Source organism: Homarus americanus, unplaced genomic scaffold, assembly GCF_018991925.1.
Source record: "Homarus americanus isolate GMGI-L3 unplaced genomic scaffold, GMGI_Hamer_2.0 scaffold48016, whole genome shotgun sequence".
In the NCBI taxonomy this organism is placed as follows: domain Eukaryota; kingdom Metazoa; phylum Arthropoda; class Malacostraca; order Decapoda; family Nephropidae; genus Homarus; species Homarus americanus.
This window is the reverse complement of record NW_024755055.1, coordinates 1,382,637-1,410,136: the sequence shown is the minus strand read 5'-3', so window position 1 is coordinate 1,410,136 and position 27,500 is coordinate 1,382,637. Positions and strand designations below refer to the sequence as shown.

The window sequence follows — 27,500 nt, the reverse complement described above, 5'->3', positions numbered from 1 at the left end:
CACCCACCCACACACACCCACCTACACACCTCCACCCACCACACCCCCACCCACCTACACCTCCCCACCCACCTACACCCACCTCCCCACCCACCCACACCTCCTCCACCCACCTACACACCACCTCCACCCACCTACATACTTCCCCCATCCACCTACACACCTCCTCCACCCACCTACACACCTCAGGGAATTTGTCTCGGGAAAAATTGTGTCCTCAGGGATTTTGTCTAGGGGAAATTGCTAGTGGGAACACGGATGAAAATAACTTGAGTTCCTAACGGTGGGTGTGGGAATTAAGAATACTGGGACACACACACACACACACACACACACACACACACACACACACTTATGAATGTTAGTTTTTCATCGTGGAGGATTTTAATATTCTAGGTCGCGAATATTTCCACCCACAAAAATTTTATTCATTAGTTATTATATTTTTGGCGTTTTTTGGTATTTTTGTGGGATTTTGTAGGATTTTTGTGGGATTTTTTTGTGGGATTTTTTTTGTGGGATTTTTTTGTGGGATTTTATTTAGCGTTAAGTTATTTATAGCTGGTTCACGAATGTTTAGATAAGCGGTTGAGAAAATAGTGTGGGTGTGTGGGTTACCTCAGAGGACGAACTAACGACGTGGCAACTGTGTGTAAAGTTTAATAATCGCCATTGTTGTATTATTTATGCTTTTAATTTTATTTTACGACAGATACAAACATTTACGATCATATTATTTAATTTTTGGGGTTTAATATGTGATTTAATACCTTCTGGTTAAATGGATTTGGATATTTAAAAGGTGTTTGTGGGTTAAACTGTTAAATACACTACTTGGCAACTGTCTGGCAGGTCATTTAACAGTTAGCATTTAAAGAGATGATTTTATGAATGTATTAAAGTTGTGTAGTGTTTGTTGTTTGTATGTTTGTAATAATAGGTGTTTTAAGAGTATATTAATAGAGAGAGTAAAGGTATTAGTGAAACGGTTTGCAAGTGACTAAGAAACTCTTCGGGAACTCGTACTGATGTTGAAGGGTGAATCTTCCATCATGGATTATATTTCTACGGGTATCTATCTTATATAAATGATGTAAATTATACTTAATATATTGATAGTTTATTAAAATATTGGATTAATGATATAAATTATTGGTATGAGTTAGATAGAGGTTTAAAATGAGTTTGTAAAAGGGGGAAGTTATCGCGCGGAGGGAGTCTCGGGGCGGCAGCTTCCTCCTAAGTCAAGTCAACTAACCAAACTTTGTACTGTCAGTGGCTCAGTGTTCATGTGTGATGGTGTAGCTCGTGTCTCGTCTGGGGGGGTGTTGTCCGCTCACTAACAAACACCTACGTCCGTTAATACCGGACTTGTGTACCATATTATCCGGTATTAGGAGAGTGTGTGTGTGTGTATTGTTCCGCTTTGTTTATACTTGTGGATGTGGGTTAAATTTTTTTCCCCCAAGCGAAGAAAATGGGAAATATTCTTTTGGTGATTTCAACAGACAAGAATATCTGTTTATTGTTGATGTTGTGGTGACCTGTTGTGGTGTGTGTGTGTGTGGTTCTCTCGGTAACGTTTACAGGGACACATGGAGAGATAGTGGAGATAGCAGAGATAGTAAAGTGAAGGAATGATAGTGGAAGAAATCTCTCACTGCCAATCAGCTGTTGCCCGTGACGTCATCTCTAACAACAGGTGAGTAATGCCCCGAGTTGAAGGGGGGAGGGGAGAGGGGGTAGGGGAGGTGGGGGAGGGAGGGGGGAGGGAGGGAGGGGGAGGGAGGGGGGAGGGAGGGGGGAGGGGGAGGGGAGAGGGGAGGGAGGGTAGGTGGGGGAGGTAGGGGAGGGTACGGAGAGGGGATGTGGGAGGGTTAGGATATGGAGGGGGGGAGAGGGAAGGAGGTAGGAGGAAAGAAGTGGTGGGAGTGGGGAGGGAGAGGAAGGAGATGGTGGGAGAGGGAATTGAGTGGGAGGGGTGGAGGGAGAGTGGATGTTTGGTGGCTTCACTCATTCACCTATAACAAGTGGCTAACTATAACACCTATTATATCAAGCTATATAATCGATCATCTTTTCAACTAACTGTTCCTTATAACGAGGGTACCAACAGCGCCATTAATCACCCAACTACTTAATGGGGTAATTAACCACTCGGGTAACGGTAGCTAAGGCATGTAATGATCGTTGGAAAGTTTGATGGTTGTTGTGTGTGATTGGTGTAGTTTACAGGTGTGTGGTGGAACGCTATTGGCCAGAGGTGGGTCTTACAGGTGTGTGGTGGAACGCTATTGGCCAGAGGTGGGTCTTACAGGTGTGTGGTGGAACGCTATTGGTCAGAGGTGGGTCTTACAGGTGTGTGGTGGAACGCTATTGGCCAGAGGTGGGTCTTACAGGTGTGTGGTGGAACGCTATTGGTCAGAGGTGTCTTACAGGTATGTGGTGGAATGCTATTGGTCAGAACTAAATCTTACAGGTGTATGAGTGTACCGCTATTGGTTCAGAAGAGTCTTACAGGTGTGTAGTAAAAAGCTATTGGTTCAGAAGAGTCTTACAGGTGTGTAGTGAAAAGCTATTGGTTCAGAACAGTCTTACAGGTGTGTAGTGGAAAGCTATTGGTTCAGAACAGTCTTGCAGGTGTGTAAGTGTGTAGCGGGAGTTGAAAGAGCCACCAGCAGTCAATACCTTACAACTTCCTGAGGACTTTCCGCTGTGTAAAAGGAAAGGAGGATTTTTTTCTTTTGTTTTACGGAAAAAAACATTCTTTCATCTGTTTTTTTGTTTTCTTGTTTATTTTCTGTTTTTATTTACCGGTTTTGTTTATTTTTTGTTTTTCTTTACCTTTTTTACCGTTTTTGTTTATTTTGTTTTTATTTACCGTTTTTGTGTATGTTTTTATCTAATTTCAGTAATAGCATAGGTGTGTAAATAGCTGGACAGGTGTGAAAATAATAGCACATGTGTAAAAAAATAGCCCCAAAACATCTCAGGTGTGGAAATAACAAGACAGGTGTGGAAATAATAACACATGTATATAAATAATAGCCTTACAATAGCACAGGTGTGTAAATAATAGCACAGGTATGTATATAATAGCACAGGTGTGTAAATAATCGGACAGGTGTAAATAATAGCCCAGGTATGTAAATAATAGCAACGGCGTTTAAATAATAACACAGGTGTAAATTAAACCGCTGTTAATAGAACCAATTGTTTTTGTTTTAACTGAACAGGTGTAAATTACAGGTGATACTGAGAACACTGATGAGGTGATAATGTTGTTATCAGTCCTGCAGTATAGTCACTACTGTCACACACCCCTGCTGATAAGATTATGTCAGCTGGTTTGGTTAGATTTGGTTGGATTTTGGTTGGATTTTGGTTAGATTTGGTTGGATTTTGGTTAGATTTGGTTGGGTTGAGTTGAGGTTTGGTTGGGTTTAGTGTGGTTTGGGATAGAGAGAGAGAGAGAGAGAGAGAGAGAGAGAGAATGACTTGTCTGGGAACTTTCTCACTGTTACGCTCCCTACACTCAAGATGCACTCTATTGAAAGGAGACAGTGATGAGTGCGTGTCTTTCCTCCCCCCTACCCCTTCCCCCTACCCTTTCCCCTACCCTTTCCCCCCTTCCTCCCCCATCCCCCTCCACCCCATCTTTTTCCCCTCCCCTTCCTCCCCCGTTCTCGTCCCTCCCTCCATCTCCCCTCCCCTCCCTTCATCTCTTCCCCCCCTTCTCCTCCCCCCTCCCTTTCCTCCTCCCTTTCCCCCTTCCCTTTCCCTTCCCCCTCCCTCCCTTCCCCATCCCCACAAAGTTATGTATTACGCGTGGTGAATGATGCTGTATGTATGTATGTATGTATGTATGTATGTATGTATGTATGAATGACTATGTATCAGCATGTAAGTGTATTTTTTGTGGGCTATATATATATACAGTACTGTGTGTGTGTGTGAATGTATTGTACGCACGCAACAGCTAACGCATACACGCCAATATTCCCCGGTGTGTGGTGGTGAAAGTGAAAGTATAGAGAGTACACACACACACACACACACACACACACACACACACACACACACACACCTCTCTTTGTCTCTCTCCTTATTCTTATCTTTATTCTCTCTCTCTCTCTCCTAATTAATTATTGAAATATAATCACCAATAATACCAAAGAGTTATAAGGTGTAATTAATTAACAGGTAACATAATGCCAATTAAGGTCTGAGTCACACAGGTACAATAATAATAATAATAATAATAATAATAATAATAATAATAATAATAATGATAATAATAACAATGATGATGATGATGATGACAATAATAATGTTATTCTTACCTATAATACCAGGTTATATTATACCATTATAGGTCATATAATAGGTCGTAAGGTATTGATCTATCTGTCTGTCTGTCGTAAAGTGATTTGATGACCCAGCAGGCGAGGTCACGGTATGAGGTCACGGTATTCTCAAAAGAAAGGTCGTAAGTTTGTTTTTTGTCGTAAGTTGAGGTAAATGGCTTGTGACTGGACTACCTTAGGCTACGACATTGGATTCTTAAAGGTTCGTAAGTTTATATTTTTTGTCGTAACTTGGATTAAATGGTGTTTTTAGATGAGAGAGAGAGAGAGAGAGAGAGAGAGAGAGAGAGAGAGAGAGAGAGAGAGAGAGAGAATAGGTCGGGACTTAGCCACTTTCTAAATAGTCTCCCCCTCCCCCTCTCCCCTCCCTCTCATTCCCCTCCCCCCCTCTCCCCCTCCCCCATATGCCTCCCACCTTGTCTCACGTGACTGTTTTTTATTTACTTTCTATCTGTCTATCGTCTGTCTGTCTATCGTCTGTCTGTCTATCGTCTATCGTCTGTCTGTCTATCGTCTGTCTGTCTCTTATATATCTCCTGTTTGTCTGTCTATCTCCACTATAGCTCTTGTCTGTCTGTGTCTCTTTGTCTGTCTGTCTGTCTGTCTGTCTTTCGTATGTCTGTCTTATCTGTATCCTGTCTGTCTGGCTGTCTGTCTTTTTAGAAGGAGGAGGAGGAAGAGGTAGAGGAGGAGGAGAGTTCGAGGAGGGCGTGTAAGAGGAGGAGGAGGAGAGCGTGTAAGAGGAGGAGGAGGAGAGTTCGAGGAGGGCGTGTAAGAGGAGGAGGAGGGCGTGTAAGAGGAGGAGGAGGAGAGTTCGAGGAGGAGGGCGTGTAAGAGGAGGAGGAGGCTGTGTTCGAGGAGGAAGAGGGAAGAGGAGGAGGAGGAGAGGCAGTCCTCTTAATGGTGGTAAATGGAGGTACTTTTGGCTCCTTTGAGAGTCACTTAAGACCTCAAGGGATAGGGTGACTCTCCAGGCCCCCACTCAGTCAAGGTCGTCCTCGAAGTAGATGTTATTGACTGATCCTCCAGGCCTCCCTCAGCCAAGGTCGTCCTCGAAGTAGATGTTATTGACTGATCCTCCAGGCCTCCCTCAGCCAAGGTCATCCTCGAAAGTCATTACCACAACCCGGGATTAACGTGTATAATGTGTATATTCGGGTTACAGTGTTGATTCTGTTAATGCATTGTTGTTGTTATCGTCATTATTATTATTAGTAGTAGTATGGATGTGTGGGTGGATAAGTGGATGTGTGGGTGGATAAGTGGATGAGTGGGTGGATAAGTGGATGTGTGGGTGGGTGTATGGATGAGTAGGTGTGTGGGTAGATAAGTGGGTTTGTGGGTGAATAAGTGGGTGTGGGTGATAGTGGGTTTGTGGGTGAATAAGTGGGTGTGGGTGATAGTGGGGGTGTGGGTGAATAAGTGGGTGTGGGTGATAGTGGGGGTGTGGGTGGGTAATTGGGTGGTAGAGGCAGGTGTGTAGAGGCAGGTGTGTTGAGACAGGTGAGACTTAATAAAAAGGACAAATTTGTTCCAGTGTCTCAAGGGAGTCCGTGTTTAGGTCGGCACCCCTCTCCCTTCCTCCCTGTCATGTTACGCTCCCTTCCTCCCTGTCATGTTACGCTCCCTTCCTCCCTGTCATGTCACGCTCCTTCCTCCCTGTCACGTTACACTGCCTTTCCCTCTCCCTTCCTCCTGTCGCCTTCACCCTCCCTCCCTATTTCTCCCTGTCACACTCTCTCCCTCCCTCCCGTCCTCTCTCCCTCTCTCCAACTCCCTCCCTCTCTCTCCATCACATTCCCTCAGTTCTCTCTTCTTCCCCTCACAAAAAATATCGGTACATGAGCCCAACAGGTTAGGTTAGGTTAGGTTCCTGTGTCGAGCTGTACCCCAACACCTCCCCTACATACATACATACATACATACATACATACATACATACATACATACATACATACATACATACATACATACACCTCAGCCCTTCTGCAGTAGCTACTCCTGACGGTGCTGCTACGGCATTAGCGCCCTTCTGGATAAATTTTAATGGGCGATATTTATCACACCTGAGAACCTCGCCCCACGTTTCTCTCCCAGAACTAAACTCCCCACTCACTCCCCAGAACCTCCTCACCCCAGAACCTCCCTCCTTCCACTCCCCAGAATCTCTTCCTACACTCCCTTGATTACATTGTCTGGGAGGGCCTTGTGTACTGCATCACCCATCTCCGTCAGAACAAAGGGACGACTCTGCTGCATCGCCTTCTGCAGTAGCGCTAGAGATTATCCTTTTATGTTACTCTATACTGTAGAAGGTGACTGTCCACTCCCTCCTGTAGAAGGTGACTGTCCACTCCCTCCTGTAGAAGGTGACTGTCCACTCCCTCCTGTAGAAGGTGACTGTCCACTCCCTCCTGTAGAAGGTGACTGTCCACTCCATCCTGTAGAAGGTGACTGTTCACTCCCTCCTGTAGAAGGTGACTGGCCACTCCCTCCTGCAGAAGGTGACTGTCCACTCCCTCCTGTAGAAGGTGACTGGCCACTCCCTCCTGTAGAAGGTGACTGGCCACTCCCTCCTGTAGAAGGTGACTGGCCACTCCCTCCTGTAGAAGGTGACTGGCCACTCCCTCCTGTAGAAGGTGACTGTCCACTCCCTCCTGTAGAAGATGACTGTCCACTCCCTCCTGTAGAAGATGACTGTCCACTCCCTCCTGTAGAAGATGACTGCCCACTCCCTCTTGTATAAAGTTCCTGCCCCTACAGTCGTGTGTGTGTGTGTGTTCCCTACAGTACAGAAGACCCAGGATAATGGTGTGTCGTCTTCGTCAGGTCATCTCGTAGTCCTCGTCATGGTAGCTTCCCCTGCAGCAGTAGTTATACGAGGTCCTCCCGCAGCGTTGAAGAGCAAGAGGGTCGTGTGTCACTCAAGCTCAGGTCGTTTCTTAGGATTTTATGAACCTTCTCCCGCGCCTCCTGCAGTAGTATGAGCGTCCCTGCTGCGTTGATGACCTTCTGAGATGAGTGTGTGTCAGTCAGGTGGGGCTCATAACTGTGGTGGTGGTGCTGGTGTTGTTATGGTGATGATGGTGTTGTTATGGTGATGATGGTGTTGTTATGGTGATGATGGTGTTGTTATGGTGATGATGGTGTTGGAGATGGTGGTGGTGGTGTTGGAGATGGTGGTGGTGGTGTTGGTGTTGGAGGTAGTGTTAGGGTGTTTAATCATCAGGTGAGCTAATTAAGTAGACGTAATTATAATCCTCTCTCCAAATAGAATACCCCCTCCTCTTCCCCCCTCCTACCCCTCCTTCCCCCTTCTCCCCCTCCTTTCCCCTTCTTCTCCCCCTCCTACCCCTCCTTCCCCCTTCTCCCCCTCCTTTCCCCTTCTTCTCCCCCTCCTTCCCCCATCTTCCCCTCTCTTCCCCTACCCCCTCTAGTGGTCATCTCCGTCACTAGAGGGTATATATACAACACGTCAGCCCATATCTACACAGTTTATCCTCGGCTCCCGTAGTGTAAACAGACCCACGTAACTATTCCTGCTGCTACTACTGCTTCAGGGAGGGGGAAGGAGAGGGGTTGGTAGGGAGGGGGAGAGGGGAAGGAGGGGGTTGGTAGGGAGGGGGAGAGGGGAAGGAGGGGGTTGGTAGGGAGGGGGAGAGGGGAAGGGAGACATTAAATCACAACTTATCTATGTATATTAAGCCCCCTTCCTCCCTCCCCTACCTATCTTCCCCCTTCCTACCCTTACCTCCATCTCTTATCTCCCTTTCCCTCTTACCCTTTCTCCCCCCTCACTCTTTCTCCCCCCGCACCCTTTCCCCCTTCCTTCCTTCCCCTACCTCCTCTTCTCACCTCCCTTCATCTTCTTCCCTCCCTTCCTCTTCTCCCCTCCCTTCCTCTTCTTCCCTTCCTCCTCCTACCTCCTCCTCCCTCTTCCCACCCCCCCCCTCCCCTCTTCCCCACCCCTCCCTCTTCCTGCCTCCCCTCCCAGACTCAACATGATAAACAGACTAACATGACACACAGACATACCAGACCCAGGCGTGGCAGGTGAGGCCTAACATGACACACACAGACGTACAGACAGGCGTGGCAGGTGGGCTAACATGACACACAGACATTACAGACAGGCGTGGCAGGTAGACTAACATAACACACAGACGTACCAGACCAGGCGTGGCAGGTGGGTAACCATGACACACAGACGTACAGACGGGCGTGGCAGGTAGACTAACATGACACAGACGTACAGACAGGCGTGGCGGGTAGACCCCAGCATGACACACAGACGTACAGACAGGCGTGGCAGGTAGACTAACATGACACACAGACGTACAGACAGGCGTGGCGGGTAGACTAACGTGACACACAGACGTACGAACAGGCGTGGCAGGTAGACTAACATGACACACAGACGTACAGACAGGCGTGGCAGGTGGGCTAACATGACACACAGACGTACAGACAGGCGTGGCAGGTAGACTAACATGACACACAGACGTACAGACAGGCGTGGCAGGTAGACTAACATGACACACAGACGTACAGACAGGCGTGGCAGGTAGACGCTGAAACACACAGACGTACAGACAGGCGTGGCAGGTAGACTAACATGACACACAGACGTACAGACAGGCGTGGCAGGTAGACTAACATGACACACAGACGTACAGACAGGCGTGGCAGGTAGATAGGGAGGCACCGTGAAGCTCTTGTGACCTTCGTCGCTCACCACTGCTCGCAGGAACCTAACCTAACCATTCACCTGAAATTACCTGCAGTGTTGGTATTGTTGACGGGTGTAGGGGGGGGAGGGGAGAGAGGGATTATTGTGTGTGTGGGGATGTTGTGGGGGTGTGTATGTATGTATGTAGGTGTTGTGTATATGTATGTATGTAAGTGTTGTGTATATGTATGTATGTAAGTGTTGTGTGTGTGTATGTATGTATGTATGTATGTATGTATGTGAGGTGTTGTGTGTGTATGTGTGTGTAGTTGGTAGCAGCAGCAGGAGTAGTAGTAATGTGTGTGTGTGTGTGTGTGGGGAGAGCAGTGACCTCAAACCTCCTCAAGACCACACGTATAGAAAACGGGATCCAGGTCTCTACTATACCACCATAAGACTCAAATTCCTATTATAATCTTGGGTGAAATTATCCTCGTAAATATATTAGATTAACTGTGAGCCAACAGTCACTGAATGATGTTTAGATCTGCAGCTTAACTAACTCAGCTAGGGTAGTTTGGATAGTTGTTGTGGTGGTGGTAGTTGTGATAGTGGTAGTTGGGATAGTGGTAGTGATAGTTGAAGTTGTGATAGTGGTAGTTGTCGTAGTTAGGGGAGAGTGGTAGTTGTGATAGTGGTAGTTTAAGCTGTGATAGTAGTAGTTGTCGTAGTTGGGGGAGAGTGGTAGTTGTGAGAGTGGTAGTTGTGGTAGGGGTAGTGGTAGTTGTGGTAGTGATAGTTTGTAGTTGTGGTAGTAGTGGTGGGTGTACCTGGCGTGTTTCATCACCATTGATTAGATAGCGTTCTCTGAAGGTTTAATCACGGGCGGCTGTAACCTAACCTAACCTAACCTGACCTGACCTGACCTGACCTGACCCAATCTAGCCCGTTGGATTTCGTTAAGGCCTTTACTGTCGTCTAGGAAAGTTATTATCATCATCATCGTCATCATTATTATTATTATTATTATTATTATTATCATCATTTTCATCATCATCTCAGCTTCTCCAGCACAGGCATTCCCCACAACGCCTGACGAAGCAGCACAGTTATTGCACCATGAACACCTCTGGTTCAGTGTCCGGACTATCTCCTCACTGGAACTTAACTTAACCGGAACACAACTAACCTAATCTACCCAGAACCTAACCTAACCTATCCGAACACAGCCTAACCTAACCTACCCTACCCAGAACCTAACGTACCCTACCCAGAACCCAACCTAACCTAACCTATGTAATACAGTAGAGTCAAGGTGTAAATTTGACGCCATTTTGTATGTGTGTTGTGTTATTATTACCAGCTAAGGGATTTAATTAACCTGAGATCATTAAGGTATCTCAATTAACCTATCTCACCTGTATGACCTTAGGCTCTCCAACATTCTTTCTCTCACACGTAACATTCTCTCTCACTTCTACGTAACATTTTTTCTCTCACACGTAACATTCTCTCTCACTTCTACGTAACATTCTTTCTCTCACACGTAACATTCTTTCCTCCTACCTCCATCCTCCTCCTCCTCCCACACAACAGGATGCAAGGCTGACTCGGAGGAGGGGTGAGAGGGGTGGTGAGTGAGGGTGAATGAGGGAGGAGGTGAATGGTGTGAGGATGGATGGGGGATGGTGGAGGTGGATGGTGGAGGGGGTGAAGAAGGGCGAGGGTGAGAGGGGGGGATGATGGGTGAGGGTAAGATATGGATGAGGGAGGGAAGGCTGAATTGACCATTTAACTTAACGAGATAAGACGTTTAGCATGTGACCTTCTTGACGTCTAAGGACACACACACACACGGGGACAGGGAGACTACTGCTGCCATCTAGCGGTCGAGGAGGACAATGTACTTAACACTTGAGTCATTGAATCTCGTCCACAGCTGTAGGAGAGAGAGAGAGAGAGAGAGTCTGAGGTGGAGGAAGAGGAGAGGGAGGAAGTACTGGAAGGAGGATGAAGATCTGGGAGAGAGAGATTAGGCCTACTCATTCTCAGCTTAATACTCATTCTCCAGCAAGACTCATTCCCCAACTTAAGATTCATTCCCCAACCTAGACTCATTCCCCAGCTTAAGACTCATTTCTCCCTAAGACTCATTCCCCAGCTTAAGAGATCATGTAATTTGAGAAGGGTCTGAGTGACTCGTGGGGCACAAAGACCAGACAGGCCCTATACCACAGTCATGAGTGGACGGTACCAGACAAGGTAGTGGGGGAAGGGGTGTAGATGAGGTGAGGGAGGTGGTGTGGGGGTAGGGGGAGGGAAGGAGGTTGTGGGTGGTGGGGAAGTGTGTGTGTGTGTGTGTGTGTGTGTGTGTGTGTGTGTGTGTGTGTGTGTGTGTGTGTGCAGGAAAGAGCTATTGAAATATCTTGTCTCTTCTGAACCAGCTGGAGCGTGGAAGTAACACTTAATGAAGGGTGGAGAGAAGTGGGGTGGGTGGAGAGAAGTGGGGGGTGGAGAAGTGGGGGGTGGAGAGAAGTGGGGGGTGGAGAAGTGGGGGGTGGAGAGAGGTGGGGGTGGAGAGAAGTGGGGGTGGAGAAGTGGGGGTGGGGTGGAGAGGGTGGGGGGTGGAGAGGGGGGAGAGATGGTGGTGGGAAGTGGGGGAAGTGGGGTGAGAGAAGTGGTGAGAGTGGGGGGTGGAGAAAGTGGGGGGTGGAGAGAAGGAGGAGAAAGAAGAATGGGAATGTGGGAGATGAGAGAAAGGTGAAGAGGGGGAAAGGTAGGAGAGGGGGAGAGAAGGCAAAGGAAGGAGGGGAGAGAGTGGAAGAGGAGGGAAAGAAGGGGGAAGGAGGGGAGGGAAAGGGCATATTATGGCAAGATGGGAGGGGGAGAAGGGTATAATGACAGGAGGGGAAGGGGAGGGAAGGGGCGTATTATGACAAGAAAGGGGGGAGGGAAGAGGCATATTACGACAGGAGGGAAGGGGGAATTGACGTAACTCCCATAATATGAAAGTGAAATCTCAGTTAGGCCTCCAGGTCTGTTGACACAGTACAGCACCTTGAGACACACCACTACAGGTATACAGTCCCCCAGGTATGAATTACTGTACCTGTACCGCGTGATTCTAAAGGTGTACAGTCCCCTTCACTTGTGCGTTTACAGGGGCTCGTCATATAAACATTCCACAAATCATTATCATTGAGATGTTTATTTTAACTTGATTCCATTGTATGTTTACTTTTGTGTGTTTCCTTATGTCGAAATGTAAACAAACACAACGTTACCACACTGCACAAAACCTGACGACGAGCCTCTGTAAACGTACAAGTGAAGGGGTCTGTATACCTTTAGAATAACGCGGTACAGGTTCAGTAATTTACACCTGGTGACTGTATCGATATAAACACATACAGGTTAATGATACAGTACAGGTGAAGTAATTAATTTATAGTTTGTTATACAGGTGGTGGCGTAAACCTTAGACCTGATTGAAATTTACCTGTAATTAGTAAATTTATTTTTGAATCATTATTATTGGTATTATTATTATTATTATTATTATTATTATTATTATTATTATTATTATTATTATTACATCATCATTATTGTTTTTGTATTATTATTATTATTGTTGTTGTTTTGTTGTTAGTATTACTGTAGTATTGTTGTTATTGTTATTATTATTATTACCAAACCGACAGTAGTGGGTATTTAACGCCTGGGATGTCGGTCAGTGAACGTGCACTTACGCAAGACAGTGTGCACACTTTCTAACCCAACTAGTGCACATGTACAGTCCTGGCCACATACATAGAGAAGAAATAGCTTTAAATAGAAGGAAGGGGCATTTTAGCTTTCACGAGGAGCATTTTAGCTTTTATTGAGGCGTATTTTAGCTTTTTGAGGAGCATTGTATTTATAGAGAGGGAGCATTTGTGATGTTCATTGGGAGGGATATGGGAGGGATGGGATGGAGTGAATGGAGGTGGTGTGATGGAGGGGGAGGAGGAGTGATGGAGGAACAAAGGTGTGGGGGAGGGAGGGGTCATGGTCGTCACGGTTCATCCCAGTGATTGGTGGAGGAGAAGAAGAGGAAGAGGAGGGAGGAGGAGGAGAGGAAGGAGAAGAGAAGAGGGAGTAGGAAAGTGAAGTAAAAAGAAAAGGAAGGAATATAAAAGACAATAAAGAAGAGAGAGAGAGAGAGAGAGAGAGAGAGAGAGAGAGGAGGAGAGGGGGAGAGAGAGAGAGAGAGAGAGAGCTCAGGTGAACTCCTATAAGACCTGCAGGTACTTACTCAGTTAATTAAAGCCTTCTGAGACTATTTACCTCTTCTGGCTGTCGAGGAATTGGTGAGAGGGAACAGAGAGATGAAGAAGGTGTCCATTTGCAGGTGAGAGGTGGCCATTTAATGGGAGGTGGCCATTTTGAGTGAGGCAGGAAGTGGCCATTTAGAGTGAGGTGGCCAAGTAGATGCAGGATGTGGGCAGGAAGTGGCCATTTAGAGACAGTAGGTGGCCAAATACAGACAAAGTGTGTGTGGACAGGTTGAAACAGGAGGCGGCCAGGTAGAATAAGAGATGGCCACACCCGGGTGGTCCATCTGGACATGTCGAGGCCCTCAGACAGGTAGTGAGGTAACTGAGCCTCCCCCTCCTCCTCCCCTCCCTTGGATGTTGTAACCTGAGACTATCCAACTACAGACTCCTCCCTCCTTCCTTCCCCTTCCTTCCATCTCCCCTTTCCTTTTCATTTCTCCTCCTCTTTCTCCCTTCCTCCTCCTTCTCTTCCCTCCTTCCTTTTCTCCTTCCCCTTCCTACTTCCCCCACCTCCCCGACGAAGAAGAAGAAGAAGAAGAACTGAATCATTACAAGGTTCACAGTGTATAATAATTAAGGTTAAAAGGACAAAGAGTATTGAGTGGAGGTGAGAGGGAGAAGAGGAGGAGGGGGAGAAGAGAAGGAGGGGAGGAAGAGGGAGGAAGAGGAGGAGGGGAGGAAGAGGAGGAGGGGGAGGAAGAGGAGGAGGGGAGGAAGAGGAGGAGAGGGAGGAAGAGGAGGAGGGAGGAAGAGGAGGAGGGGAGGAGAGGAGGAGGGGTGAGGGGAGGAGGAGGAGGAGAGGAAGAGGGAGGAAGGGAAGTTATTTATTACCTGAAGAAGATCTTGAGGAGGAGGAGGGTGGGGGGTGGGAGAAGAGGTGGTTCAAGGAGACGACACTGGGGGAGGGTCGGCCATCACGACCTCAGGAAGGCATTCACAGGTAGTCCAGGTGTACAGGGAAGCTTAATTGAAGGTGATTTCTCCAGGTAACTTGTGTATGTCAGGGGTAGAAGAGGGACCACGTGAAGATTAGACACCCCGGCTTGTTTTATTTTGTTTTATCACCTAACCTAACCCACCTAACCTAACCAAACCTAACCTAACCTAACCCACCTAACCAAACCCAACCTAACCTAACCTAAACCACACTAACTTAACCTAACCCAACCAGGTAGTTTTAGAATGTTTACTCATCAGACTAAATAAAGTGGAGTGCCTAATCTTCAGGTGATCCAGAGAGAGAGAGGGGGGGAGAGAGAGAGAGAGAGAGAGAGAGAGAGAGAGAGAGAGAGAGAGAGGTTAACGATAAGTGAATGAATGAGTGAATGAAGGTCCTGGGAGTTAATAAGCAGAGGTATTTGGGAGGTGTTAGTGGGGGAAGGGGAGGGAGGGGGGGTTGAAGGGCGTGAAAGTAAATGGGGGGAGGGGTTGTCTTGTTACGATCTTTGGAGGTTAGCCAAGCGTAGGTGAGAGATGGGGTGAGAGATGGGGGGGAGGAGGGGTGAGAGATGGGAGGAGGGAGAGATGGGAGGAGGGTGAGAGATGGGGAGGAGGGTGAGAGATGGGGTGGGAGGGTGAGAGATGGGGAGGAGGGGTGAGAGATGGGGAGGAGGGGTGAGAGATGGGGAGGGGGGAGATGGGGAGAGATGGGGAGGAGAGTGAGAGATGGGGAGGAGGGCGGGAGGAGATGTACTGTATGTTATTTGTGAGTTTTTGTGGTCAATAATCTATATCTATCTATCTCTATCTATCTATCTATCTATCTATCTATCTATCTATCTGCCTGTCTGCCTGTCCAATTAGTTAAAACAATAATAATATCCTATAAAAATAAACCATTTTGTACCTGTGGATAATGTGGTACCTTTCACACTGTAATTAGCATGACGTCACTACTAACACACCTGTCCTGAGTCTAGTACCTGGCGTGTTCATTACCTGGGAGGTATGAAGGTCAGTGGTAGTGTCTCTTGTGTACTGTACTGGTGTCATGGTAGCCGGGAGGGACAGGGGGTGGTTGGGGTACAGGAGGGAAGGTTGGGGGTACAGAGGGGTGTGGGTTGGGGTACAGGAGGGTTGGTTGGGGTACAGAGGGGTGTGGTTAGGGGACAGAGGGTGTAGTTGGGGGTACAGGAGGGTGTGGTTGGGGGTACAGGAGGGTATGGTTGGGGTACAGAGGGGTGGTTGGGGTACAGGAGGGGTATGGTTGGTACAGAGGGGTGTGGTTGGGGGTACAGAGGGGTGTAGTTGGTACAAACGTGTGGGTGGGGGTACTGTAGAATGGCGTAACAGCGGAGGGGGGGTATACTAGCTGACGTCATGGCTAAGAAAGGACCAATCAGCACTCACCTGACCCCCATTCGCGTGGATTTTACATATAGTGTCATGATGGGGGGGTGGGGAGAGGTTGGCCATTATCAGGTGTGTGGATAAGGGTCGTGGAAATGTGTAAATGGAAAAGGTATTTAACGAAAGGGAGGGAAAGGGAAGGACAAGGTTGATAATTATAATGGAAGAAAAGATGGAACAGGAAAAGGGAGAAGAGAATTAAATGAAGGAGTTGGATAAGAGGAAGTAAACAGAGGGATGAAGGGGAGAAGAGAGAGAGAGAGAGATAGACGAGAAGGAGAGAAGGGAGAGGAGAAGAGAACAGGGAGAAAGGAAAAAGAATAAAGAGGGAGACGAGTGTATAGGGACAAGATAAGTGGCAGAAAGGAAGAGGAGAGGGAAGAAATGGAAGGGAGGGAAGGAGAATGGATAGGAGGGAGAGTACAGGGAAGGAGAGAGGGGAATGGAGAGGGAAGTAGAGGAGCCGAAAGGGAAAGAAAGAAAACGGGAAATAGAATGGTGAGTGGAGTGGAGAGGGAAGGAGGGGAAGTGGAGAGGGAAGGAGATAGAAGAGTGAGAGGGAAGGAGGGAGAGGAAGAGGGATGAGAGGGAAGGGTAAGAAAGACTGTAGAGCCAAGTTTATTTATCTTGTGTGTGCGTGGAGGGGAGAGTTGTGTGTGTATGTGTGTGTTTAGTGTACGTTTCTCTGTGTGTGTGTCTGTCTGTCTGTCTGCCTCTCTGTCTGTCTTTCTTTCTCTCTCTCTTTCTCTCACCTTCCTTCCTACACAGACAGACAGACAGACAGACACACAGAGAGAGAGCTAGAGCTGGTTGGTCGCCCGGAAGGTGTTTGGTGTGGGTCAGTGGTCGGTAGGAACAGTTTCTGGCCCTCGTGGTCTGCATACTAACCTGACTTGACCTTGGCTGAATGAAGGTCATCTGAGTCATTCTTTTTGTCTTGGGCTGCTGAGAGTGACCTTCTTTTCCGCCTGTCTGTCTGTCTGCCTGTCTGTCTGTCTGTCTGTCTGTCTGTCTGTCTGTCTGTCTGTCTGTCTGTTTGTTTACCTGTGTCTGTCTAACCTGTCCCTCACCCTCCCTTCTCCCTCACACCTTCCTCTTCCATTCCTCTCTACCCTCTTTGTATCCAACCCCCTTCACCCTCCCCCTCCCCTCCTCTCCCCTCACCCCTCTCAGGTGACGGTAATCCCTCGTGGTCACATAAGCTCTCCCTCTCTGGCGGCGTCTGAGTGTTAAGCCCAGGATCACTTGGACAATACAGACGTCACTCGTTGTTTATGTGATCAGCTGATTGTCCTGGGGGGTATAGTACTGATGCTTATAGTGAAATCTCTATTTAACGGATTATATGGAGATGATAGTCCGTTATATCGAGGGTCCGTTAGATGAAAACCTCTATTTAACGGACAATATGGAGATGATAGTCCGTTATATCGAGGGTCCGTTAGATGCAGACCTCTATTTAACGGACAATATGGAGATGATAGTCCGTTATATCGAGGGTCCGTTAGACTAGCCGGGGCAGTGGTGAACCTGTGGAGTGACGTAAGGGGGGGGATTCTATCAGTCAGTTAGAATAGCATTCATAGAGTTGACGGACGCAATACAAGGAAATAACATGGGAGAGTAGTGTGTGTGTGTGTGTGTGTGTGTGTGTGTGTGTGTGTGTGTGTGTGTGTGTGTGTGTGTGTGTGTGTGTGTGTGTGTTGTGTGTGTGTGTGTTGACATCATCCGGTTCTATTAAGTGTTTGTTATGGTAGCTGAGATGTTGAGGGTACGACACTTGACACTTCTTCTTTGCCCATATTCCTTCATTGTCCTCCTCCTCCTCCTCTTTGTCCTCTCTTTCCTCCTCCTCCTCCTAGTCCCCCTCCCTCCTCCTCCCCACACACTGCCAGATGGAGTACTCCTTAGGGCAGATGGACTCACTCCTTAGGGCTGACACTCCATCAATATCTTCAGGTTTTTGATATGTGTGTGTGTGTGTGTGTGTGTGTGTGTGTGTGTGTATAGTGATAGTGTGGGATCCTTGCTAAACCAGTCACCACAGCCCCAACGCCACACTGACATACACCCAGGAAACCCAAACACTATTTTTACTACGCCCCCAGACACTTGATACACCCGCTTGGCAAGTTAGGACAGAGTCGACAAAAAAGTATAAGCAGTGTGTCTGGGGTGTGCTATATACTACTGGATCCAGAGAAGGGTGTTAGATTCTCCTCAACTCATAATAAAGTTCTCGTTAGGCGTATTCAGCTGGTTCTTCCGATGCGTTTTTGTTTGGTTTTCTGGCGTCTATTGATTCTTCCGATGCGTTTTTGTTTTCTGGTTTGTCTTTGTTGATGCGTTTTTGTTTTCTGGCGTCTCTTGATTCTCCCGATGCGTTTTTGTTTTCTGCTTTGTCCCCTTTTGATGCGTTTTTGTTTTACAACTTTTGATGGTAATGTTTATACTTTAAAAATCCTGAACTTATTAATTTTTCCTTACATGTTCGGTATTATTATTTTAGGAGTTTGTAGTTTCCTTTTCCTCCTTCGTGTCTGTTGGTTATATTTTGTTTTGGGTTTTGTATAGAGGATCGACACAAGAGAGACTATAGTGGTATTGGATTCTCCTTACAGGCGCAAGGTTCCCGTTATGGTAGTCAGGCGCGGCTTTCCGATACGCTTTTTTTTTAGCTGTTCCTTCACATTGGGTTTACGTGTTTATACTTTTTTTTAATAAGGTATAGAATTGAGAGAGAATTTATTATGTCAATGTATATGGTATTGAACTCTAGCTATATTTTCAGATGCGATTTGTTTTTTACTTGGTTTATCGTGTTTATTTGACGTATCTATACTTTTTTTTAATAAGGTTTAGGGTCGAGAAGGGAATTAATTATAACATAGGGGTAGGGGGTTATATGGTATCGAATTCTCTCGGTAGTTACTAAATTCCTGCTAGGTGTTGACTACTACTACTACTTTACTATACTACTGTTTTTATGGGTTACTGCTACGGCTATACTACTACTACTACTATTTTCTACTATTACTACTTATAATAATAATAATAATAGCAAAAATATATAATACAATTTCAATATATTTTACTGATGCAATTAATTACCTGAGGCACCTTTACACACAGATACGTAATTAGCAAACACATCACCTGTAAATTAAGAATACCTGTACATCTATTTTTGGGGATTAAATTCAATGTTTTCGTTTCGTTAATTTCTTACATATTGAAAAGCGATTGGTAGTGGATATTGAACGAGGGAGAGGAGGAGGAGGATGAGAAGGGAAGGGTGAGAGGGAGAGAAAGTGAAGAAAAAGTTAGAATGGTTTGTGGGAGAGAAAGAGGAGATGGAGTAGAAAGGGGGAGGAGAAGGAAAGGGAAGTGAACAAGGCGGAGGAGAGGAAAGAAGAGAGAGAGAGAGAGAGAGAGAGAGAGAGAGAGAGAGAGAGAGAGAGATGAGTAACAAACCGCAAGAAATAAAAAGAAATATGAAAAAAAGAGAGACAGAGAGAGGGAGGGAAAGAGAAATAGAGAAAAAGAGAAAATGGGAGAGAGGCAATGGCAAAACTCCTCACTTGAGATAATCCACAATTTTACGGATGGTCTGTTTTAATCTACCGACTCCAGTGTGGTGTCTGGGTCAGCCTGGTGTTACTGTGGGTGATATGGGTGAGTGTGGGTGATATTTTGGGTGATTTGGGTGTGGATTTGGTGATAATGTGGTGTTTATGTATGTATGTATGTATGTATGTATGTATATATGAGGTGTGTATGAATGTATTTAGTGTGTGGTGTATGTATGTGGTGCATGTATGTTGTGTGTGTGTGTGTGACCCAGATCACAGGTGTTGGTGGTGGTGAAGATTTCTCCAGGTAGCTCCAGGTGTGTTAATTAACCCTCACCTGTCTGTCACTACCACGTGCTGACACCACGTGGAAGATGAACCTGTTGGTGTCTACTGCCTTATTCTACCTCATATACCACCACAATCTTTTCATTAACAACCACTATCCACCACCACCCATGTTTGTATGCTATGTGTGTGTGTGTGTGTGGTGGTCGGTCATGTGTACCAGCTCTCTCTCTCTCTCTCTCTCTCTCTCTCTCTCTCTCTCTCTCTCTCTCTCTCTCTCTCTCCCTGGTTATATTTACCGGAGTGCGTCGGTGTGGCTGTGTAGGGTGTGGCTGGGGCGTGTGGTGTGTGTCAATGTCGAGAGATAGTGAGATAGTGAGAGAGAGGGAGAGGGGGGGATTAAAGTGAGAGAAAGAGAGAGATTGATGTTTTTTGTTTTGACTTTACTTCAAAACACGCTGAAGAGAGAGAGAGAGAGAGAGAGATGTACATAAGTCAGGTTATTTTAGTGGTGCTTCCCCCGTCCTTACACACACACACACACACACACAGACACACACACACACACCAGAACACACACACACACAGGCACACACACACACACACACAGACACACACACACACACACAGACACACACACACACACACACACACACACACACACACACACACACACACACACACACACAGTTACCCTCCGTGTTGGTGTTCTAGGAGACATTATTGGTGGTGGGAAGAGAAACAGTTATGTCTCAAGGCCAGGCGCTACCACCACTACCACCACCACCACTACTACCATTACCACCACCACTATCACCACCACCACACTACTACCACCACCACCACCACCACCACTACTACCACCACTACCACCACCACCACCACTATCACCACCATCACCACCCACTACTACCATTACTACTACTATTACCACCACTACTACCACCACCACCACCAGCAGTAATAGTTTGCTGGTTTTAACGTTAATTTGTTACCTGTGGACATAAATTCTCACCTGTCTATCTTAATTACTATAGTTTATACAATATACATTTTTCTTTACGATTTTATATATTTTGGTTTGATAATTTATATACTTTGTCATTGTTAATTTATATAGATGTTTATTATCGATTTATTACCAAGATTTAAGAATTGTGGAGGTGTGTGTGTGTGTGTGTGTGTGTGTGTGTGTGTGTGTGTGTGTGTGCCACCTCAGCTGATATTACCACAATACTTCATTCGCTTCTAAGAATCTGAGTCGACTTTGTGTATGTAATATGTATGTATGTATGTATGTATGTATGATGTCTGTCTGTCTGTCTTTCTCTCTGTCTATCTATCTGTCTGTCTGTCTGTCTGTCTGTCTGTCTGTATGTATGACCTCGAAAATATTCTTGTAAATGTAACTTGATTTTTAATGGTTATCATACAATAGCCTTTATACCTGTGTTACCTTTACCTGTGCTAATAGCCTTTTGTGTTTGTCCCTGCAGGTGAGTGTGGGAGGTGATGTGGGTGTGCACTGAGGGTCGTCCAGGTGAGTATATGTCTGTCGGCTTGGTCTGTTTGTTTGTTTGTTTGTTTTGGTTTTACTTGGTGATCTTCCTCCTCCTCCTCGTGTTCTTCGTTGACGTCTTCCTCCTCCCCTTCTCCCCTCATCCCCTCCTTCTCCCCTCATCCTCCTTCCCCTCATCCTCCTTCTCCCCTTATCCCTCCTTCTCCCCTCCTCCCCATGCACCCCCCGTGTTCGTCAATTCTCGTGTGGGCCTCGTTATATCGACGTGAGTGTTATATTGAGGGTTAAGTCCTCTCTTGGGTGGGTTGTGGTGTCTGACCTTTCATATTGTGTGTGTGGTGGTTTTTTGTTTTCTCTCTCTCTCCTCTCTCTCTCTCTCTCTCTCTCTCTCTCCCTCCTCTCTCTCCTCCAGGCCAGGTAACAAAGACGATGATTCACCTGTTATTGGCTACCTGCAGCCTCAGGTGGTGGACGCGGCCTACCTACCTCCTCCCTCTCCTTAATTAGTTACCTGTGCCACCTGGGTCTCCCCCCACCCGTGTGTGTGTGTGTGTGTGTGTGTGTGTGTGTGTGTGTGTGTTCTCTCTCTATTTTATGTTACATTAGATTACGTTAGGTGTGAAAATTTTGTTGAGGTGAAATTGACTGTTGTTTGTGAGAGAGAATGTTCAGGTTAGGTTACGTCAGTCAGGTCGAGTTAGGATAGGTTAGGTCATGCCAGGTCAGATTAGGTTAGTTAGTTTTGGTTACATTAGGTCACGTTAAGTTAAATTAGGTCAGGTTAGCTTAGATTAGGTTTTTTGAATAGGTTAAATTGGTTAGTACCAATGTGGGCGGGTGCCAAGAGGGATGGGTCAGTGCCAAAGAAGTGATGGGGTAAGTGCCGGGGGGTGGAGTGGGCACAGGTTATGGTGTCGTGATTGGTCATTGGACAGGTAACACGGATGAATGGCGCTTACCTGATGATGGTGGGTGTGCTCTCTCTCTCTCTCTCTCTCTCTCTCTCTCTCTCTCTCTCTCTCTCTCTCTCTCTCTCTCTAATAACAATGTGAATATCGCATCAACATTTTTTCTGCTGTATTTTAATATTTTTTTATCCCCTGAACATAAAACCAATGAAGATTATGGGATTGTGTCTGTCTGTCTGTGTGTGTGTGTGTGTGTGTGTGTGTGTGTGTGTGTGCGTGTGTGCGTGTGTGCATGTGTGTGCGTGTGTGTATGTGTCGTTTCGTGTGGCTTTGTGTGTGTGTGTTTGTCGCTTCGTGCGTCTGTCTGTCTATCGTCTGTCTATCTATCGTCTGTCTGTCTGTCTGTCTGTCTGTCTGTCTCTAATTTCCACCATTATTAATTTATTCCTTGTGTCCGCTATCTACAATGAGTTAATGTGAATGTGTATCAATGTGTATGTGCCGGTGTGTATGTGGGAATGTGTATAAATGTGTGCGAATGTTTATTAATGTATATGTGGTGTTATCAGTGTGTATAGATGTGTGTACGTGTTACCAGTGTGTGTGGATGTATGTACGTGTTACCAGTGTATGTGGATGTATGTACGTGTTACCAGTGTGTATATGGATGTACGTGTTACCAGTGTGTGTGAATGTATGTACGTGCATTTGTATGGATATGTACGTGTTACCGTGTTGTGGATGGATGTATGTCGTGTTACGGTGTGTGTGGATGTATGTACGTGTTACCAGTGTGTGAATGTATATACGTGTTACCGAGTGTATGTGGATGTATGTACGTGTTTCCAGTGTATGTGGATGTATACGTGTTACAGTGTATGTGGGTTGTAGGTGTTACCAGTGTGTGGATGTATGTACGTGTTACAGTGTGTGAATGTATACGTGTTACCAGTGTGGATGTATGTACGTGTTTCCAGTGTGTATGGATGTATGTACGTGTTACCAGTGTATGTGGATGTATGTAGGTGTTACCAGTGTATGTGGATGTATGTACGTGTTACCAGTGTTGTGAATGTATATACGTGTTACCAGTGTGTGGATGTATGTACGTGTTTCAGTGTGTATGTACGTGTTACCAGTGTGTGGATGTATGTACGTGTTACCAGTGTGTGGATGTATGTACTGTTTCCAGTGTGTGGATGTATGTACGTGTTACCAGTGTGTGTGGATGTATGTACGTGTTACCAGTGTGTGTGGATGTATGTACGTGTTACCAGTGTGTGTGGATGTATGTACGTGTTACCAGTGTATGTGGATGTATGTACGTGTTACCAGTGTGTGTGGATGTATGTACGTGTTACCAGTGTATGTGGATGTATGTACGTGTTACCAGTGTGTGTGGATGTATGTACGTGTTACCAGTGTGTGTGGATGTATGTACGTGTTACCAGTGTGTATGGATGTATGTGTGTTACCAGTGTGTATGGTCTGTACACGTGTTATCAGTGTGTATAGATGTGTGTACGTGTTACCAGTGTATGTGGATGTATGTACGTGTTACCAGTGTGTATGGATGTATGTACGTGTTACCAGTGTATGTGGATGTATGTACGTGTTACCAGTGTGTGTGGATGTATGTACGTGTTACCAGTGTATGTGGATGTATGTACGTGTTACCAGTGTATGTGGATGTATGTACGTGTTACCAGTGTATGTGGATGTATGTACGTGTTTCCAGTGTATGTGGATGTATGCGTGTTACCAGTGTGTGGATGTATGTACGTGGTACCAGTGTGTGCGTGCCGTGTTGCACCCGGTGTATGTGGATGTATGTACGTGTTTCCAGTGTATGTGGATGTGTGTACGTGTTGCCAGTGTGTATGGATGTATGTACGTGTACGTGTATGTGGTCTTATGTATTTGTTGCAGTGTGTGTGGATGTATATGCGTGTTACCAGTGTGTGTGGATGTATGTACGTGTTACCAGTGTATGTGGATGTATGTATTTATTACCAGTGTATAGCGTTGTATGTACGTATTTACACCAGTGTGTGAATGTATATACGTGTTACCAATTAATGTGTGAATGTATATACGTGTTACCAGTGTATGGATGTATGTACGTGTTTCAGTGTATGTGGATGTATGTACATATTTACCAGTGTGTGTGGATATGTACATTGCCAGTGTATGTGGATCTGTACGTGTTACCAGTGTTGTGTGGATGTATGTACGCGTGTATGTGGATGCAATTAATATGTGTGGATGTATGTGTTACCAGTGTGTGTGAATGTGTATATACATGTTGCAGTGTGTGTGGATGTATGTACGTGTTACCAGTGTGTACTGGATGTGTGTACGTGTTGCAGTGTGTGTGAGTGTGTGTACGTGTTGGGGTAATGTGTGGATGTATATACGTGTTGCAATTGTATGTGGATGTATGTGTGTTTCCAGTGTATGTGTGGATGTATGTACGTGTTACCAGTGTGTATGGATGTATGTACGTGTTGCAATTATTAGCCATAGATGTGTGTACGTGTTACCGGTGTATGTGGATGTACATGTACGTGTTACCAGTGTGTGTGGATGTATGTACGTGTTACCAGTGTATGTGGATGTATGTACGTGTTACCAGTGTATGTGGATGTATGTACGTGTTACCAGTGTGTATGGATGTATGTACGTGTTACCAGTGTGTGTGGATGTATGTACGTGTTACCAGTGTATATGGATGTATGTACGTGTTACCAGTGTATGTGGATGTATGTACGTGTTACCAGTGTGTATGGATGTATGTACGTGTTACCAGTGTGTGTGGATGTATGTACGTGTTACCAGTGTGTGTGGATGTATGTACGTGTTACCAGTGTATGTGGATGTATGTACGTGTTACCAGTGTGGATGTATGTACGTGTTACCAGGTGTGTGTGGATGTATGTACGTGTTGCAGTGTGTGGATGTATGTACGTGTTACCAGTGTGGATGTATGTACGTGTTACCGAGTGTATGTGGATATGTACGTGTTACCGGTGTGTATGGATGTATGTACGTGTTACCAGTGTGTGGATGTATGTACGTTTTTACGTGTATGGATGTATGTATGTTACCAGTGTATGTGGATGTATGTACGTGTTACCAGTGTGTATGGATGTATGTACGTTACCAGTGTATGTGGATGTATGTACGTGTTACCACATGTATGGATGTATGTACGTGTTACCAGTGTATGTATGTGGTCTTGTTACCAGTGATGTGGATGTATGTACGTGTTACCAGTGTGGTGGATGTATGTACGTGTTACAGTGTATGTGGATATGTATGTACGTGTTACCGGTGTATGTGGATGTACGTGTTACAATTAGGTTGTGGGGGTTGTGTGGCTTGAGAACATCCGCTTTCTTGTCACATATCTACTTTTAACGCGTCACATCCATGCGAAGAGACTGGTTTTCCCCTAGTAGGCTGGCTTGTGTACGGGTTTGGCTGACTGTCTGTGTCTGTCTGTTGTCTCTGTCTGTCTGTCTGTTTGTGGGTGTGTTAGGCTAGGGGTTTGTGTGTGTGTGTGTGGGTGTGGGTGTGTCTGTGGGCCAGCAAACGTACAGACCGCTCTGTCTGTCTGTCTGTCTGTCATCTAAGGCCAAAACCTTACCATTTAACAGACAGGTATTTTAGGTTAATTAATAGAAGGGTTACAGGTGTTGCCATTGTCAGGTTAATTAGCACAGGTAAACGTTATGTCCTGTTTCCATAGTCAGGTGAGAGTCTTGGGGGCATCTGCCAACACTGCACTGACCTCATCCAATCAACGTTAAGATGCTTGTTTCCAGACCCAATCAGCTTTGAGAGTCCGTTTGGTAGTGGTAATGGTGGTAGGGGTGGTGGTGGTGGTTATGCTTGTGGTTGTTGTTACTGGGTTGGGATTGTTGTTGTTTATGATTGTAATGATCGTTGTTATTGTTTGTTAGTAATTGACATGAATTAACTAATCTACTAACCTAACCTAAACCAACCAATGTGATTTACGGTATACATAATAACATCTCTCAAAATGCTGTGTGATTCATTAAGTTATTTAACTAACCTCACTAACCTGTACTAACCCCGTTAATGTGGTTCTCTTACAGGTGTTGCATATACCACAGCGGGAACATCAGGTAAGCTCCAGGTTAATTGAGGTTTGTTTACCTTTCGTCACACCTGTACCTACAGTTCTGTGTCTGCATGATTTTGTTGACTGTTTATTGTTTTTCCCACGTTGCATGTTTTTTTCCCACGGTTCACTGTTTTTTCTCACGGTTCACTGTTTTTTTCTCACGGTTCACTGTTTTATTCCCACGGTTCACTGTTTTTTCTCACGGTTCACTGTTTTATTCCCACGGTTCACTGTTTTTTTCTCACGGTTCACTGTTTTTTTCCCACGGTTCACTTTTTTTCCCACGGTTCACTGTTTTTTCCCACGGTTCACTGTTTTTTCCCACGGTGTATGTTGCTTTCTTACCCTTCCTCCTCCGTTTCTTCTCCTTTTCTCTTCTTCTTCCTCCTTCTCTGCTACCTCTTTCTCTTCTTCATCTTCTTCCTTCCTCCACCTCCCTACATTTTCTCCACCTGATCGTCTGCCTCCCACCCCCTCGTCTTCCCCCCTCTCTGCACCAATGTTTCCTTCCGGTGTGCCTTCGTCAGCAGGTCCGTTTTCTCTCTCTCTCTCTCTCTCTCTCTCTCTCTCTCTCTCATTTGCGCGTGTTTTCATGTATGTGCACGTGCTTGCTTCTTTGATGGTAGTGTGTGTGTGTGTGTGTGTGTGCTGTATATATGTGAGCGTGTCTGTGTGTATAGGTGTGTGAGCACGTGGGCGCGTCTATGTGTACGTGTGGGTGGTGAGGCGTGTTGAGTACAGGGTGAAGAAGTAATGGTTGGTTCACTGTACGTACCTCCACACACACACACACTCTCTCTCTCTCACCTTGTTAAAACTTTCCGCTTTAGAGTAATTGCTGAAGTGGTCGTGCGACTGTGAGGGTCACGTCGTGTATGTATGTGGCGACCTGAAGTGTAATGGTCGGTATCCTCGCCTCACAAGCGAGTGGACCCGGGTTCGATCCCCGGGCAGGGTTAAACTATGGGCAAGCTTCTTTACGCCATTTGCCTCTGTCTACCCAGTAGTAATTGGGGACCTGGATGTTAATCGATTTGCGGATCGTGTTCCGGGGTAATGGTTCGCCAGTGCAGTTGGCGAGTTGTCCGGTCTTCTCGGACTATTCCTTGACACTGGGTCATGCAACTCGTTAACTCAGGGTGTGGTTGTTGTGTTGGCGACAGCTTCTACACGCCTAGGTGGCCATAGGGCCGGCCATCCTCGTTACACGAAGGGCAACCACTATGTATGTATGTATGTATGTATGTATGTATGTATGTAAGGGCGTGTGTGTGTGTGTAACTGGTAGAGGGAGAGGCGGAAGGCACGTAATTGCTCACCTGTTGACTGTACCCGTATATAGACTGTACTTGTTGAAAG

General features: G+C 46.0%; 1 long non-coding RNA gene across 1 annotated transcript in view; it reads left to right on the top strand.

The window, feature by feature from the left end:
* LOC121856247 overlaps positions 1–27,500 on the top strand; it is a 69,580-nt gene that overhangs the window by 41,172 nt on the left and 908 nt on the right. Inside the window, exon 2 of the long non-coding RNA XR_006086942.1 lies at positions 26,113–26,142. This is a non-coding gene — a long non-coding RNA (uncharacterized LOC121856247). The remainder of the gene's footprint in view (positions 1–26,112; positions 26,143–27,500) is intronic.